The sequence below is a fragment of the Paroedura picta genome, chromosome 3 (genome assembly GCF_049243985.1).
Source record: "Paroedura picta isolate Pp20150507F chromosome 3, Ppicta_v3.0, whole genome shotgun sequence".
NCBI lineage: Eukaryota > Metazoa > Chordata > Lepidosauria > Squamata > Gekkonidae > Paroedura > Paroedura picta.
Window position 1 is genome coordinate 103,295,583 of NC_135371.1, and position 17,765 is coordinate 103,313,347.

Sequence of the window (17,765 nt, forward strand, 5' to 3'; positions counted from 1 at the left end):
GGGGGTGCTCTCCGAAAAATCAAATCCATCCCTTACAGTTCTATTGTTGAAAGAAAGAGGCACTTCCTAATAGATTTTAGTAGTGATAACCACAACCTCTGCTTTGCAGCAGGACTCATGGGTGTTATGAAAAGGGGTGAGAATCAGAACAACACCACATTGTTAGAAACAGCTAGGAAATTACTTTCATAATTGGGATGGTCTACACAGAAAGAAGTGGGACTGAATGGCATAGCAATAGTTGAAGATCATTTAAAAGTAAATATCCACGTGGTGCTGTGTTCAGACAAGGGGTGGCATATTTTTAAAACACAGCCTCTGAGATATCCAGACACACATTTCATACTTCTCCATGACAAACATTACTATGGAGTGATTAATATAAAAAAAATTATGGGGTCAAGAAATTATTGTTAACACTGCCATTGTATATACAATCACTATCATAACTGTTCCACATTCTGCAGAATGTGTGGTACTTCAGAGTGTAAAACAATCCTGGGGACACCACGGAAATGCCCAAACTGTTGTCTGTATTGTAGTAGTGACTATTGCTTAAAGAGGCATTGCGAATTGGCTGTAGAAAATGAAATTGATTACCCCCCTAGGTTCTGGTGTTGTAAATGCAAATGTTACAGGGGCATGGAACATAAATATGAAGAGTGTTTTGGTAGAAGCTGTAAACAATGTGGGGGAAGGCTGGAAAAAGGTGAAGATTACCATGACAAGTGTTACTTAGAGCCTCTGAAAAAACCACCTGTTTCATCAGATATTTTATGATTTTGAATGCACGCAAGAAAATGGGGAGCACTGTCCAATTTATGCTTTTGCGAAAGCTTTAAATGGCCCGTGTGTGGTAAATCTTGGGAGTTTAAAGGTGAAACATGCTTGTACCAGTTTGTTAAAACATTTACTACCAAAAAAACAGTTTAGATATTTCACCTTCATAGCACATAATGCCAAGGGGTATGATTCTCACTGTATTGTAAAACAACTGATTTTAGATAGATTGGATCCCGAACTAATCGCAGTAGGGGGAAAGTTGATGTGTGTGACTATTAAAAGTCACGACATAAAGTTCATTGATTCTCTGAATCACCTACCCATGGCCCTGGCAAAACTTCCTAAAGCTCTAGGTTTTCAAGGGTGCAAAGGTTACTTCCCACACTTTTTCAACATGCAAGAAAATCAGAATTCTGTGGGGCCACTGCCCCCCATTGAATGCTACGGGGTAGATCAGATGATGGCTCAAGATCACAATGCTTTTTTAAAATGGTATGAGGAAAACAAATGGATGACTTTTGATTTCCAAAAAGAACTAGCTTTTTATTGCAAGTTAGATGTTCACATTTTGGAACAAGCCTGCACTCTCTAGAGAGAAGAGATTATGAACATGACATATAAAGACCACCGCTGCATAGATCCATTACAATACCTCACCCTGGAGGGGGTCTGTTTGGCAATGTACAGGTTTAATTTCTTAGCACCCCTGTCTGTGGCTATTCCACCACCTGATGAATATCACAGGGAGACAAAGGGCCATTCTCCCTCTGGGTCAGGAGGACAGCTTGATGGGTGTTTCCCAGCTCTCTTTGAGGGAGGCAGGTAATTTAAATATTCCGTCTTCCTGTGGGAAACGCCCCTCTCAGCCAGTCTTCTTCCTGCCTCGTTAGAGGGAGCAGCTAGAGTCTAGGCGTCTCTAAGCTTTTTGAAGAAGATTCCCTATTTGATCCTCCCGATTCCTTCCACTTGCCTACCTCCCTCCACTTTCCTTATTCCTCCTGGCTAGCGCTCTTTTTTGGGCTTGATACCCCCTCGGCTGCGCCGGATCAGGCAGCAGGGGAAGGCTGGCAACGGCCGCGTGCTCAGCGGCGGCCATTTTGTTTTTTCGGCGGGAAATGGCGGCGGAGCAGAGAGACTCCGGCTTTTCCTCAGAGGAGGACACCGAGCCGCGGATCGGGAGCGCCGGGGTCAGAGCGATGTCAGAGGCAGTCGGAACGATTGTGCCCGACCCCGCAACAGCTGCAATGGCCGTGGCAGAACAAGGACAGCGCTCAAAAGCCGCGAGGGCCGCAAGGCAGCCTAAACGCCCCCCCAAGCCGACTAACACAGCAGCTACGGGCGAACGGCAGGATCCAGGCGCGGGCCACAGGAGGAGAGAGCCAGAAGGGCCCTCAGCCGGACAGAACACTGCAGAGCGCCTGGAGGAGGGTAATGTAGAGGCCACTCAAGGCCAATTTAATTTACCTTCGGATTTTGTAAGACTCATGCAGAGCACTGTACAAGCCAAAATTGCAAAAGTATGCCAGCAGCTTCTACCTCAGGGTTCCAGAGCCTCCATGTCTCGTTCCCGTTCGTCCTCCCCAGACTCCAGGGCTTCCAGAAGGAGCTATTCCCACAGGAGGTCTCCTCAGGCCTCTGGCTCCAGGCCTTGCTGGCCTACCAAGGCAGCCCGAAAGAGACCACACTGTACCCAACAGAGATCTCATTCTTCAGAGGAGGAGATGGATGCCAGAGAACGAGAGGAGGGCTATTTGGAATTTATTATAGATGAGGAGGAGGTAGAACCAATCCAGGTACCTCCACAGACTGAGAGATTTTTCGATGTGGAAGACTTTCAGTTTCTGCTTAATAAATCCATTTCTATCCTGGATTTGAAACAATCTGGCTCAGAGGAATCCCCTTGTAAACAGGCCTGGAAGTTTTATGGCCCTAAGGGTAGTGGAGAATTTTTTCCCAAACCTGAAACTAATTTAAAGAACTTTCCTATTCCAGAGTCCTTCAAGAGGAAAATACAGGCAGAATGGGAAAAGCCGTTGGTCACTAAGCAGTTCCCCTCGTTTATTCGTAAGATGTATGCCTTACCAGATTATGCAGAATCTTTCTTACAGGTGCCAATTATTGATGGTCCAGTTGCAGCACTCCAGATGTCGGGCTTGGTGTCTGAGGACGGAGAGGTCTACCTGAAAGATGTAATGACAGAAAGGCAGAGTCTGCGCTACGTAAGGCACATGAAGCCATGGCAATATCTATTCGGGCGGCTACTACCACCTCAGTGGTGGCCAGGGCTTCCATGGCGTGGTGTAAAAAGTTGCTTTCCCTCATCCCTGTCACTGAGGGAAGACTTCAGGAGGGGACCAACAGAATATTGAAAGCTTCTGCGTACAACGCAGACGCATCTCTTGACATTGTAGTGTTCGCAGCACGTGCAATGGCCTCTGTGTCAGTGGCTAGGAGATTGCTGTGGCTCAAGGTTTGGCCGGCTGACCCACACTCTAAGGCCATGGTGGTGGCTTACCCATTCCAAGGGGACAAACTAATTGGGGATTTCTTAGACAGGGTCCTTATTGAAACTAGGGACAAGAAGAAGGCCTTCCCGCGGCGCATCCGCAGAGATGGCAAGCCCTTTCCCTCAGCCTTCCGGAACCAGGGTTCAGACCCCAGATATTGGCCGGAAGGCAGGAGAGGTTCCTGGGGTCAGTTGAGACAATTCTCCCGCAGGGGTGGATTCAATGCCAGGTTCAGACGGTTCAGAAACAGAGCTGACCGTTCAGAGGGAGACAACAAGAACTCTCAGGCGTGACTTACTGTCCCTTCCGGTGGGGGGGAGACTACTTGCCTTCCACGAACAGTGGCTGGATCCTCGGATAGACTCCTGGGCTCAGGAGTTGGTCCGGAGGGGCTACAGAATAGAGCTGGGTCGCCGCCCACCAGATCATTTCTTTCCCTCTCTGGTCTCCCACATCCCAGAAAAGAGGGCTCACATGCTAAAGGCAATCGAGCATCTTGTAACAATAAAAGCAATAGAACCAGTACCGGAATCGGAAAGGGGTCAGGGAGTTTACTCTCTCCTGTTCACCGTTCCAAAGAAAAATGGGGACTGGAGAGCCATTCTAAACCTCCGTTTCCTGAACACTTTCATTCCTCTCAGGAAATTCAGGATGGAGACCTTAAGGTCCATAACAGAGGCCATTCAGCAGGGGGAGTTCCTCACGTCCCTAGATCTTTAGGGGGCATATCTACACGTGCCCATTGCAGTAGAACACAGACGTTATCTGCGTTTCTGCGCAGAGGGGCGGCACTATCAGTATCGAGCCCTCCCCTTCGGGCTGTCCTCAGGTCCGCGGGTTTCACCAAATTAGTGGTAAATCTGGTGGCCATCTTGAGACAGGAGGGCATCCATATTTACCCATATTTAGACAACCTCCTGATCCGCGCCCCCACTCTCAGGTTGGCGGAAGAGTTCACCAAGAGGTCCATAGAGGTACTAGAGCGGTTCGGGTTCCTGGTGAATCGGGAAAAGAGTTCCTTAGTACCCACACAGCACCTAGAGCATTTGGGGGTGGTGATAAACACGGTCAGGTGTGCCCTGTTCCTTCCCCAGGCCAAAGTGTTGAAAACCATTCAGCTGGTCTCTCAGGTTATTCGGGCAAAACGGTCCTCACTGCTCCAGTTGGCCAGTATACTGGGAATGTTAGTCGCAAATGCGGAAGCAGTGCAGTGGGGACAGGCAAGAGCCAGACCTCTGCAGAAGGCATTACGGCCTTTTCAAAGCAGCATTGCCATGAAGAAAGACCTGTTAGTAGCATTGGACCTGCACACCAAGGGCTGCTTGGTGTGCTGGACAGTCAGAGCGAATCTGATCAAAGGGAAGCCGTTCCTATTCAATCAGTTCCAGCAGGTGTACACGGATGCAAGTCTCTCCGGCTGGGGAGCGACGCTGAACGATTCACCCACTCAGGGACTTTGGTCACCTTCTGAGACAAAGCAACAGACCAACCTGTTAGAGTTGAGAGCAATAGTTCTAGCCCTACAGTTTTTCCAACAGGAGCTAGAAGGGAAACATGTTCTAGTCAGGACGGACAACGTGACCGCCAAGGCTTATGTGAACCACCAGGGCGGTTCCAGGTCCGGCAAGTTACAAAAGGAGGCCAAAAGGCGGAATGGTCTCTAAGCAGAGAAGCGTTCCACCTCATCACAGTCCACTTCGGTCGTCCCGTAATGGACCTGTTTGCTTCCAGCCAGAACCACCAGGTGGACCGGTTCTGCAGCCGGTATTATCATCCGAAAGCGGAGATGACGGACGCACTGATGGCGGCCTGGCCAGACGGGCTCATGTACGCGTTTCCACCAGTTCCGGTGTTACCAAAGCTTCTCAGACGAATTCAATTCCTGCAGGCGGAGGTCATCCTCGTGGCTCCGTGGTGGCCCAGGCCATTGTGGTTTTCAGCGATAATGCAGATGTCAGTGGGGCCGCACCTCACACGGAGTGACGGAGGACCTGCTGTCTCAGGGTCCTCTTCAACACCCTCGGCCAGGATGGTGGAATTTGACCGCCTGGCTACTGAGAGGGCGGGCCTGAGAAGGAAGGGATACAGCTTAGCTGTTACAGACACTATTATGGCTTCCAGACGAGCCTCCATCATTAGAATCTTTAACTGTTCCTGGAAGGCTTTCGTGAGGTGGTGCCGGAGGAAGGCCGTGTCAGCCTCCTCTCCTAAGATTAGCAGCATCCTGGAGTTTTTGCAGGATGGTCTCAAGTCAGGTTTGCGTTCAGGAACGCTGCACAGGCAGGTAGCCGCATTGTCCACAGTGCTAGGATTGCAAGGGGGGGCTTCCGCTGTCCAAGCATCCACATGTCGTCAGATTCTTAAAAGGGGCTGCTAAACTGGAGCCGCTGCCTAAACATCTTTTTCCCACCTGGAATTTGGGGTTAGTACTCATGGCATTGACCCGGGAGCCATTTGAGCCGATTAGATCGGTGTCCCTTTCCACGCTTAGTGTGAAAACGATTTTTCTCGTGGCTATCACATCCGCTAGGAGAGTGTCCGAATTGGGGGCACTGTCCATAAACAAGAATCTCTGTACCTTCAGGGACTCCAGGGTGGTGCTTCGGGTGAATCCCTTATTCAGGCCCAAGGTGGAGTCTAGGTTTCACCTCACGCAGGAGATCAGTTTGCCCGCATTTTTTCCTCATCCTAGCTCGGATCAAGAGAAGGTCTGGCATAAGCTGGACGTCAATAGAGCCCTCAAGGTTTACATTGCCAGGACTAGTGACTTCAGACAGGCCGGGGCTTTGTTCATAGGGGTCTCAGGAGACAAGAAGGGACAGCCCTTAACCAAGGCTGCCATCAGCAGAACAGTGCAGGCATGCATAGTAGAAGCCTACAGGGCCACGGGTGAGACGGTGCCCGAGGGCATCACCGCTCATTCCCTGCGGAGTGCGGCCGCCTCAGCAGCCTTTGCCAAGCGAGCTTCTGTGGAGGAGGTATGCAAGGCCGCTACCTGGGCCATGCCCTCCACGTTTGCGAAGCATTATAAAATTCAGCAGGGGGAGATGGAACAGGCTGCCTTCGGGCGCAGAGTTCTGTCTCACGTGATGGACCTGGTTTAACTGACCCGCCCTGGGTTTGGGACTGCTCTTTAAGGTCCCATCAAGCCCAGAGGGAGAACGACCCCTGATTACTCACCGAGAGGGGTCCTTCTCCTCAGGGGTCAGGAGGACAGCTTGTCCTGCCCAGTAGGGAGGTCCATCGCGACTGTATCTTATTCAGTAATCTGTTGAGTTCTCCACTTGGAGGTTAAGGTTTACAAAAAAAAAATGGAATAAGGGCATTGAGAGTAGATGCCTGACGGGTAGATTATTGGTATGGTTTTGTTTTGTGTTAGTCTTCCTTGCCCTCCTTCCTCGGTGTCGTGTCTGTGTCTGGTGTTAACAAGCTTACGTTATAGCAGTGATGGCACAGGATATGAAGGACTCTCCGGAGATACCGACTGGCTGAGAGGGGCGTTTCCCACAGGAAGACGGAATATTTAAATTACCTGCCTCCCTCAAAGAGAGCTGGGAAACACCTATCAAGCTGTCCTCCTGACCCCTGAGGAGAAGGACCCCTCTCGGTGAGTAATCAGGGGTCATTCCGCACCAGGATCTATATGGAAAATTGGTTGCAAGATGAAAAAACGCCATTTTAAATAGTGGAATTCGTTGTTATGCATACCTGGCTTTGTAGTGGAATCCAGTTGCGTTTCTATTGTTTCCCACAGGTTTCCGGTCTCGGCAAAAATCGCTAGCCAGGAAGCGATATTGCCGAGCTCATCCCGCCCCTGGCCATCAAGCAGCCAATGGGAGGCCGTTATCATGATCCCAAAAAGCCCCTTTCCCTTTAAGGAAGTTTTAAAAAAAAACACACACACACGTTGCAACGAATCTGCGTTGATTCGTTGCAAGGAGAGACCCATCTAGGTAGCAGGTGGTGTTTGAGCTGCCGTTTCATCGTTGCCAGGCTCCCCCCGAGTGAACCCTCCCCCCCGACACGGGCGCGATTTTCAGCCGAAAATACAGTAAAAAATAAAGGGAAAATAAACCAGCAAACGGGGCTGTGTGTTGTTTCGTGCTTGGTGACTTAAAACAGCTCTGCAGCCAGGGAAGCCTCACTGGGTGAACGAAGGCTCGCCGGTTCATTGATCTCCGCTCACTCGGAGAAAAAAAAATGGCGATCGCTTCGCCGGAAGATCAGAGGAGAGAGCTAGGGGGCGGCGGGACTTTGCAGAAACCGCAACAATGGTAACGCACAGAACTTTCCGGCTAGTGTTGCTGATTGGTTGCAAGAGTGTAGCACTTTCCGGAGGGTGAATCCACTTTTTGGGTTTTCCCTGAAAGCGCTACAACGAAGCGCTTTTTGCGGATCGGTTTCAGGAGTGTTGCAGATTGTCATGAAAACCGTTTTATAGAGGGGGGTCCTATCTGAATATGAGAAAGCCAAGCTCTACGGATCTCTCCTTCAGAAATATCTAACGCATGTGAGAATGGGGGAAGAAGAAAAAACCAAGCTGGATCTGCATCTACAACCTGAGACAACACAGGGCATTAATGAAAAAAATGCTCGTGTTTTTGAAGAGGTTTTAGAAAGTCTAAACCCCAGATACAGGACCAAAGCACGAGTGCTGCTAAAGAAAATGGATCAAAACCGGGAAGTAGCCTCTTGGGATGAAAGAGGTACTTTTCTTTACAGAGGGACGCCCATCAAGGGGAGCCACGTGATGGATCTCATAAAGGCTATTACTCAAACCCGTGTTCCCTCTTCAGCCTCCCCGCCTAAAGGTCTGGATGTGTTTATGACAGCTCTGACGGAGCTCAACGTACCTTCTTCTGTGGCTGGGACAGCCTCCACTAGAAAAATGTTAGATGACCTGAAAAGCTCACCATCTCAATTTCTAAAGCGCTCGCCTGTTAAGTTCGCATCTGTTATTTCTTCTAAAAAGCAAAAAGTTTCACCCCTTTCTGCCACTTCTAAAAGAAAAAAACAAAGACTGACAAACTGGCTGATGGAATAATAATAATTAAAACTGCATTTCTGAAAAAGCATTTCTCTGGTTCTGATTATTTCGCTATAAAAATTCATTGATTCGTTTTATATTTTTCAAGAGCTTTTTATTAGAAGGTACAAGAAACACATGATTGGGTATGGGTGTACATGTTTTGTAAAGTCCTCAAATTCTTATGGGTTTTCACAAAACTCCTGACCATCCTGTCATTCTGCTCATGGCTGGTGGAATGCATCTTCACGATAGCATCGTAGGCCTCTCCCCTGCAGCGATGGTGTAGAAAGAACAAACAGTGGTGGCCGCAGGTTGTAGAGAGTGGTCCTTGGAGCATTTTCAGTTGAAAACAAATCTCATTAGAGTTCTTTTTTAAAAAATCCATAATAGACTGGGGAAAGAGCTGGCTAGAGGGGGGATTCCCATAAGAGTCAAAAAACTCAGACGTGTTATGATTTGGGAGGTATATCGCTAGCCAGTGTTCTCCAGGGAAGTAGTGTGGGTGTGTATTCACCACTAAAGATGCAAGTCTCTGTGTCAGTCTTTTAGCAGGGAGTTGATCGCTTGGGAAGATGTCCAAGAAGCTTTTTGGAGTGCTAGGGTTGTTTAGCAAGGCTCTTAATAACTGGAATGTGTCCATATTACATATAGTCAAAGAGCACATTGCGACTGTGGTTGATTTCAATTACGTTGTCAAACACTCCGTACACGATCAAATTCACCGTCTGTGGCAATGCCGCAGCAAAGCATATTTCTGCCCTCAGGTTTCCTGTTTTAATCAGAGAGTAATGGTCTGCACACTCCTGGTCTGGAGACAGATCAAAAACGAAGAGTATACCCGTTCCCAAACTCATCACGGTTTATTAGGAGAGGTCTGTCCTGAAGGTGCTTCCCTGCTATTTGCACAAGGCTCATGTATTCTCTCACGCTATTTCCTGCTGCAAAGTCAGGCTGGAAGGGTTTGGCTGGGATCTGCTCTCCATCCATGTACAAGGCTACAAAGTTAATGCCGTAATGCTTAAAGTGAAAAGGGTTTTTGGTGAAACTTCTGCTGAAAGCGTCGTTGTCCACCAGGCCCATAACCACCATTTTGGGGAGCTGACCAAGAAATAAGTTGTCTTGGTTGCTCACACGGGCCCCCACCAGGATACTGAATACCTTCATGCTTGCACGGTCTACTGAGTATTTTGCAGGCAATGTCAGCAGAGCTTCAGCGTGGGCAAGCCGGATGCCAGGGGCTACTTTCACCTTTTTCACGAAAAGGGATGCAGACTCCATGTGGAGCTTAAAGCGTACTCCAACTCCATCTCTGCTCATTAAGCAGAAAGAGTCTTTGTTGCATGTTAGTTTGATTTTCACATCCATGCCGTTTAAGAACAATTTTTCTTGAAAAAATGTCAGCATGGAGGTGGCCTAGAAGGTCTACCACACGGCTTGCGGTGGTCAGTGTTGCTCTCTTGGAAAATCCTTCGTTCGTAGGATTTGCTAAGACGGTAGACTCGAGATGTCCTGCTGTATCCTTGTAAAAGGCACCCGTAGAAAATTGGGTAGCTAGAGTTTCCCCGCTGTAGTTGAGCATCGCTTCAATAAATGCTCTGTATGGATAACAGTTGTTACTCTGGCTGATGAGGCGGTCACCTATGGTGACATCCAGCTGACTGAAAATGGAAGCAATCGGATAGTTCACCAGCGCCACTCTAGCATCATTAGCAATGTCGGTGCCATCTTCTTGAGTAATTTTACATTTCACATACAAGAGGGTGTTATTTAAATCGAGGTAATCTTCGCCATTCCCCGCTATGTAAAACTCTAGAGGTGTGGATCTAGCAAGGGCTGAAAGGGGTGGGACTTGGATATACAGGCTTTTTTCAATACAGGTCTGCATTGGGGCTATCTGGAACAAGTCCAGTTCTGACTTTACACACTCGCCCGAGCCGCAGTGGATGAAAGCTTTTTATAGAACGTCCTTGAGACGCTTGTGTAGCAACTTCTTCTTTTTAGCCTTCTGCTTCTTTCCTTTCCTCTTACCCGGAGCTCTCTGCTTCTTAGTGTCCCTGCGGATTATTTTATCGGGCCTTGGGGGACCCTTGCGTGTGGCGGATGCTTTTCTTTTCATACCGCCCCTTCTTTTAAGATACAGAAAGCCCGACTCTTCCTGGGGCGTGATTTTTTTTCATATCACTGTGGTTAACACGTCCCACAACATCCTGAGCGATATTACGCACTGCCGTTATCAAGTGTGGCTTGACAACATCCACACCTTTTCTAAAAAGCAGTACGGCCAGCCTGAAAAGATGACAAAAAATCCCCTCTCACATACATAACAGGCGCACCATGAAATCCGGGGGGGGGGGGGCATTACCAGCCTGGGATTGATAATAGCTTCTAAACAGCGCTGGATCCCCGTAATATTTCACAATCACCATTTTTTCTGCTGTCGTAAGTGCAATCTTACAATGACCTTCCCGTAGCTAAATGAGACATGGCAGTTCTGATCGGTCTTTATTTCTACGCTGATGGTTTCAATGTGATGTCTATTGATCGCGACATAGTGGGGTTTGTCATAGGTGATCATAGTAAAGTCATGAATCACCCCTCGCACAGGAACACAGCGTAAAAGCAAGGCTGCTGTATCTCCCACTAACTGGTGGTCTACGATGTCTTTATAGATGTACAAAGAATTAAACCCTCCAGTAATATCGGGGGGGGGGGATATAGCTTTTTAAATTATTTTTTCGATTGGAACCTCCAATAAGGTGGCTAGTTGATCATCAAATGAGAAAGTGTAATCTTAGGGCCCATTAAATCTGATTCTCCCCGCCACTTCATCATAAAAGAAATGCACAATGGGGCGTAACTCCGGCGCTTTCAGTATAAGCGCATTCATGGCATCTAAGAGCCAAGGAATGTTGTCATAATATCCTTAGCGCAGATGATAGCTCCACTTCTTATCCACCTTGCCATCATCATAAACTATAAATGTCTGGGGATGAGTGATGGTGAAGCATGTGTGAGGGTATTGAATTTCAGCCAGGCCCACCTCCCACTCTCCACGCAAATCCAGAGGTTTAAACAGGCGCACCATGAAAGATGCGCTGGTGTTTTCCAGAAAGAGATCCAATGAAGCATTGCTAGGTAGGGTTATGTAAAACCCATCCTCCTCCATCCCCTTCTGCTTTGGCTACAGCAACCACACCTGTTGCCGTTAAATTTAAGGCACTCACACACCCCGAAACTATGAAAAACTTCTTTACGGTTCTGTAATATCTTCAGCATCCACCCAACTGTTAAATTTTGTCGGCCAGCCTTTCCATTTCACTAAGCAAAACTTCTTTTTCTTGTTTGTTCTGGTTTCTATAATTTTCTCAATCCTGTATATTCAGTCTTTCCAATTGGTCACTTTCTGCAGCTCCTCTGGATAAAACCCTCCTAATATATGCTCACCATCAAAATCTTTCATACAATACATAGACCTCCTACCCCCCCTGACCACCTCTTCTATAATAAAAATTTCATCCGTAAAATTCTGTTCATAACCCTTCTCAAACCTGTCTTTTTTTCTAGAGACCCGCACGCGGCCTCCTTTTCTAAACCGAAGTGCGGGTTCTTTTTGGCGAGCCCCTGAGACTGTTCCATATACACGTCTCCACACAGCCAGTGCATTAGAAAGATTGACATCGACAGGGCCTGTCTGGATAGTTCTGTGGTAGCTGTGGTTATAGCTTTTGATCAGCTCAGATAGCACGTCTATATATTTAAATGTGTTACTGGCTGTAAAATAGCGCCACATCTTGGCCTTTAAAGTTCTGTTAAACCTCTCCACCACAGCAGCCTTCACCTCATTGCTGGTGACAAAGTGGTAAACCCCATGTTGTTTTAACACCCCACTCAGTTTTTTATTTAAAAAATCTTTCCCCATATCTGTTTGTAACATCTTTGGGCCTCTTCCCCCACTAAATAGAGTTTTAAAGGCCTCAGAGACCTCAGAAGCACTCTTGTCTTTCAGAGCCACTGCCCACGCGTGTTTAGACAGTATGTCTATCACCGTTAAAATGTATTTGAATCCCCCGTTGTATTTAGAATATTTTTGCATATCCACAAGGTCCACCTGCCATTGTTCATCTATATCCCCAGTGATTACCTTGTTTCTTTTAAAATGCATTCTTGCTGTTTTATGCAATGCGTACGCATCCGGATCGGCGAGCCATGATTCTACATCTTTTCTACTTCCCCTATACCCCCTCTTAGTAACAGCCCTAAAAAGTGGTTCGACACCCCCAAAACTTCCAGCTTCCCCCGGACTATAATATAGTCCTTTTAATATACCCTCGTCCCGAACCATGATGCTTTAGTCTCTTTCTTTTATCACAATGAATACATTTTAATTAGACATTGAATATACAGCTTGTGTGAATTCCCACACGAACTACCTGTCCCCGTCATCAGATGGACTTCTGGGTTTCACCGTCATCTTCTTGCAATAGGCCGTTCTCTTCGCATTGTTTCTGCTTTTCACCTGCAGCACATTCCGTCACTTTAAGGAATATATATGGGGTTTCCGCTTTTATCTCAATCACTTTTAAGCCCGAAATTTCCTTAGCTAGGGTGATGAAACCACAGCGCCAGCAACAGGCAGGGTTTATATCAGTATGAACACTACTAGCCAGAATGTTAAAATCAATGGTGCTGTCCCACACCTGTGTTAAAAGAAAAACATTTTTATAAAAGTACAATTTTTCTAAAATTGATTATATCCGCTTCGGGGTTCTTTTTTGCCACACTTATATCAGGGAATATAGTCTGAACACAGGTCCTCATCTCTTCCTCACCCTTTATAGAATCACCACCCCTTGGCAGCTCTGGTGTCTGCGCCCGTGATGGCGGTGGTTCTTTCACATCTTCCGCCATGTCGTCAGTTGTATTGACCCCGGAATCTCCCATTTCTTCAGCCTCATCACTGCTTGTGTTTGCATCATCTGAATCAGAGGACTCCTCATCTTTTTTTTTTATAAGATTTTTATTTTTATTTTCCAGAATTAAAGATAATGAAATACATGCAATCTACATTGTTAGTACAGAAAAAAGAAAGGTTATGCTCTTCATTTAATACATTTAGTTCCCCGTTTCAATCCCCTTTTGTATTATTTTCTTAAATAGTTCAGGTAAGGGCCCCATTGTTCTTGAAAGGCCTCTTCTGTTCTTCCGTTGACTATTAGTGTCAGTTTAGCCATCTTGGCAAAGTCAGCTAATTTATTCAGCCAGTCTTCTATCGAGGGTAGTTCTTGCGTTTTCCATTTCTTGGCCAATTCTAGTCTTGCTGCTGTCGTCGCATAGAAGAAAAAACTTTGTGTGTGGGTTGGGAGGCACTGCGGAGGAACACTTAATAATATGGCTTCAGCTTTCATAGGAAATCTAAGACCCCACATTTTCTGCATGATAGTATGTATTTTTGCCCAGAACTTATAAACTTTTTCACATCTCCACCACATATGAAAAAAGAGCCTATTTTATCATCACATTTCCAACATTTGTTGTTGGAAATTTTAGCGATCACTTTTGGTGTTACATACCACCTATAAAACATTTTATACCAATTTTCTTTAAGTGTTTGACTATTAGTATACTTTGGTATTGTAGACCATACTAACTCCCATTGTTCCATTGTCACATTAGTCTCAATATTTTGCATCCATTTGATCATGCATGGCTTAACCCGTTCCATTTCTGTCTCATACCTTAATAACAATTTATATATTTGGCCCTGTAAATGTGGTTTGTCTAGGATTACTAAGTTTTCAAACTCTGGTATTGGAGCCTCTAGATTTAACAGTTGCTGAAACTCTGCTTTAAATCTAGATATTAATTGGTTATACTCTAACCATTGAATTTCTACTCCTTCTTTCTTTATTGTTTGTATATCCTTGAACTTGCCGGTCTTTGATATTAAGTCTTTGTACTGGAGACAAGTAAGCCTTTTCTGTTGAGCTTTCCCAAAATATGCCTCAATTGGCGATTTCAATATTGATGGTGCTGGGGATAGTCTCTTATTATATCTTGACCATACATTCAAGAGCCCACTAATCCAGATGTTTGCTACTGCTTTTTGTTTTTGTTTTCCTGCTGGCCATAGTCTTTCATGGAAACTGTTACCCATGGTTTTTCTTTCAAATACCAATTCTCTTGAATGCGGTTCCTGAATCCAGTCCACTATGTATGTAAGTGCTGCTGCGTCTTTGTATAGTTTTAGATTAGGAACACCTTGGCCTAGGAATCCTCATCTTCAGTGGAGAAACTCTTTCCCAGGCAACTGTGCTCTTGGCAGTATGCAATTTCCTCACAGTACCTACAGCATGCGCCCCACACTCTCGAGTGGGCAGCCGCCACTATGTCTGCAAACACTCGGTGTTCCACTTCGTAGTTCTCTAACTATAAGATTAAAAAAAAGTTTTTTCTCAGCCTGTATAACATTCTCTCCCCCACCCCACCCCATCCCAAGCCGTCTCTCACTACTTACCGCAGGTATTAAATCTGCAACACATGCTCTCCGCTCAACACAAATTGTTTCTTCTGCGATTTCAGGCCCCATAGGCACGGGCTTCATCTCCTCATAAGTCGGCTCTTCCATTGCTTCTGCCCCCGTTGGCACCGACTTTGTTTCCTCATAAATTGGCTTTTCCATGGTGCAGCGAGTCCAAAAGCAGAACGCTAGGTGGATGCCTCTCCTTTCTCCCATTTTAAGCACCAACCCTGGACAATCTGTTAACCTAAGTGATGAACCAGCAGATATTCCCCAACAATAGAAAAAAACGTTACTCACCCCCCATCACATCAAAACACACTTGCAGGACAAACAAGCAGGCTACAGCAAAGCAATGTTATCTACACAAACATCTGCGCACAGGCCTTTCAGTGTGTGTGTGTGTGGGGGAGAGGGGGGACAGCCCAAATTCAGCCACACGATTAGGTCTCTGCACATCCTTTAATATGTTAGCCGAGGAGGGGAGGATGTTAGTCGGGGGCCAGGCTGGGAGCTGTGCAAAAAGAATTCCTGCAAACCTCATGTCTGAAGCAGGAAAAATTGCTCAGAGGCTCTCAAAGTGCTGGCTGGATACACTCATCAGGATCTGTGTATCAAGAGCATCAGGGCTGGTACTTTGAAATTAACAAGAATAAAAAAAACCAGTGCTTAAGTGCCAACCATGGACATTCTGTTGACCTAAGAGATTCCAATGCGAGACTCCCTCCACGGTTTTGTTTGTATGTTTTTAATTGATCCGTTTTAAGAGGGGCAGTCAGAAATTCCTATATACTATTTTTTTTCATGAATCTACTGATATCCTTTTCAAAATAAAAAATACTGCTCAGCTCCCAATCATATCAAAGCACACTTGCCGGACAAGCACGCAGGCTACAGCGAGGCTATTGTTATCTACACAAACATCTGCACACAGGCATTTCGGGACCTGTCAACTTGATGAGGAAAGGTACGTCTATCATACTACTCATGTTTATACTGCATATGGTATAAAACCTTTCTGCTAGCTTTTATGGCTAAGTTAAATCTTTAATTAGGGGTGAAAATTTTAACATATTTTATCAGAGTTTTTAACTGCTGTTGTATTGTTCATTGTGTGTTGCTGATATAGCGGTTATTATACATACAGAGAGAGAGAGAGATACTTACTCCAAACCACAGATATGAAACAGATACAGGTCATCCTGGAAAAATCTATATATTTACACGGGCGTGTTTTTTAAGGTAGGTAAGGCAATCATCCTTAACGGCATGGTGAGGGGCAGTATATAAATTGAATGAATAAATAATAAATACATAAAGTACCGCCTCTCCCATCCTTGTGATGTAGGCCACTTGCAAGTCCAATTGTCAACCAATCAGAGCTCATGGAATGCCACTATATGAGAAGGGCTGAGCCAGCCTTCAGTTTAAGAAGGGTGAGGAAACCTTTTTTACTTTTGGATAGTGATTTCCTTGCTCTGGAAAGGACTGTCACTTCATGAGACTTTCAAGTTGGGGTTTGGGGTCAGGTTAGAGAAGAAACTTTATTTTAGTGATACAGATTCACATTATGTTATGTGCCTATCATTCCTAACTGTTGTGTGCTGTTTCTGTGGTAAGGTACTCTCAAAAAGAAAAGAGTAGCCTTAAACCTGCTAATGTAACCTATCCAGATTTGCCCTCAGGAGTTATTTACTTTATCTGAGAACCAACTTTACTAATATCTTTAAGTTATCTAGACCTTATATTTACTTAGTAAATACTTTATTTTCTATTAAATAAGCCTTTGTTGTTCATCTCCATCTGTTTCTTGTCTTTCAAGCCAAAAATCTAAGAAACAGGAGTCTCTCTCTTACATTTAAGTCATATAAGTTTCCAAATAAAAGTCCTTTAGGGAGCACATAGCTTACACAAGATTCATCTTTATTTTAAAACTTTTATTCCGCTTTTTATGTGATTGTGGGCAATTGCAGTATAAGAAGAGGGTTGAGAAAAAGAAACAAAATGACGGATAGGGTGATCAAATATTTAATAATTATACAACTCCTAGCTGTTTTGTTTTCAAGTTTGCCAGGGGAAAACTTTCAGATTCCTTTTCATACCATTCCTATACATATACATCTCCAACCTATGTATGGAATCATGCAAAAAGGAATGTGAAAGCTGCTCCCTGGCGAAGCTGAATACTAAACAAATAGAGCTGGTATAATTAAAATATTCTATTTCTGTCTCCACTATTTTGTTTCTTTTTCCTCAGTCGCTGTATTGTACAGGCAAGAGTGGGGTTTGGATATTCCTCAGTCCTGAAGGCAATTACTGCAAAGCCCCCACCTCACCCCCCACCGTAGCTGGCTACATGTTCATATGATTTAAAACAATAAACAATAAACAAAGGTGGTTGTGCTTTTTGTAAGGTTGAAAGACATAAGGCATAAGAATGCTCACATTCTGAATTTCGTCCATGCACACTAAATGGACGGCTCCTTGTATAATCTTGCTGAATGGCCCTGGCCTTATTCCTTCACAACAGCTTGCCCTCAACAAAGAAACTTAGGAGACAATCAAATGCTCCTCCACAGACTGTACTGAAAGGAAAGGAGGTTTCAATAAGAGGAGCTGAAAGGCATTGAAGAAGTGGGGGCGGGGGAGGTGAGGGGTCCTCCATGGCTGCGTGGCGGAGTCTCACGTCTTCCTCCTAGGGGCAACCTTCACTTCAGGAGGTGTGAGTGGATTTTCTCAAGTGCACTTTGACAGCTGGGCGCAAGAGGAGCGCAACAGCGGCAGCAACAGCTGGAGACATTCCTCACGCCCCCCTCCCCTTCCTCCTCGTTCGAGAAGCCGGCTGTCCCTAAAAAAGAACGCCTGGGTCCGACTCCGCCCTCCTCTTCCTGCTCCCTGTCGGCTCGCGACGTTTCCATCGCCAGCCACT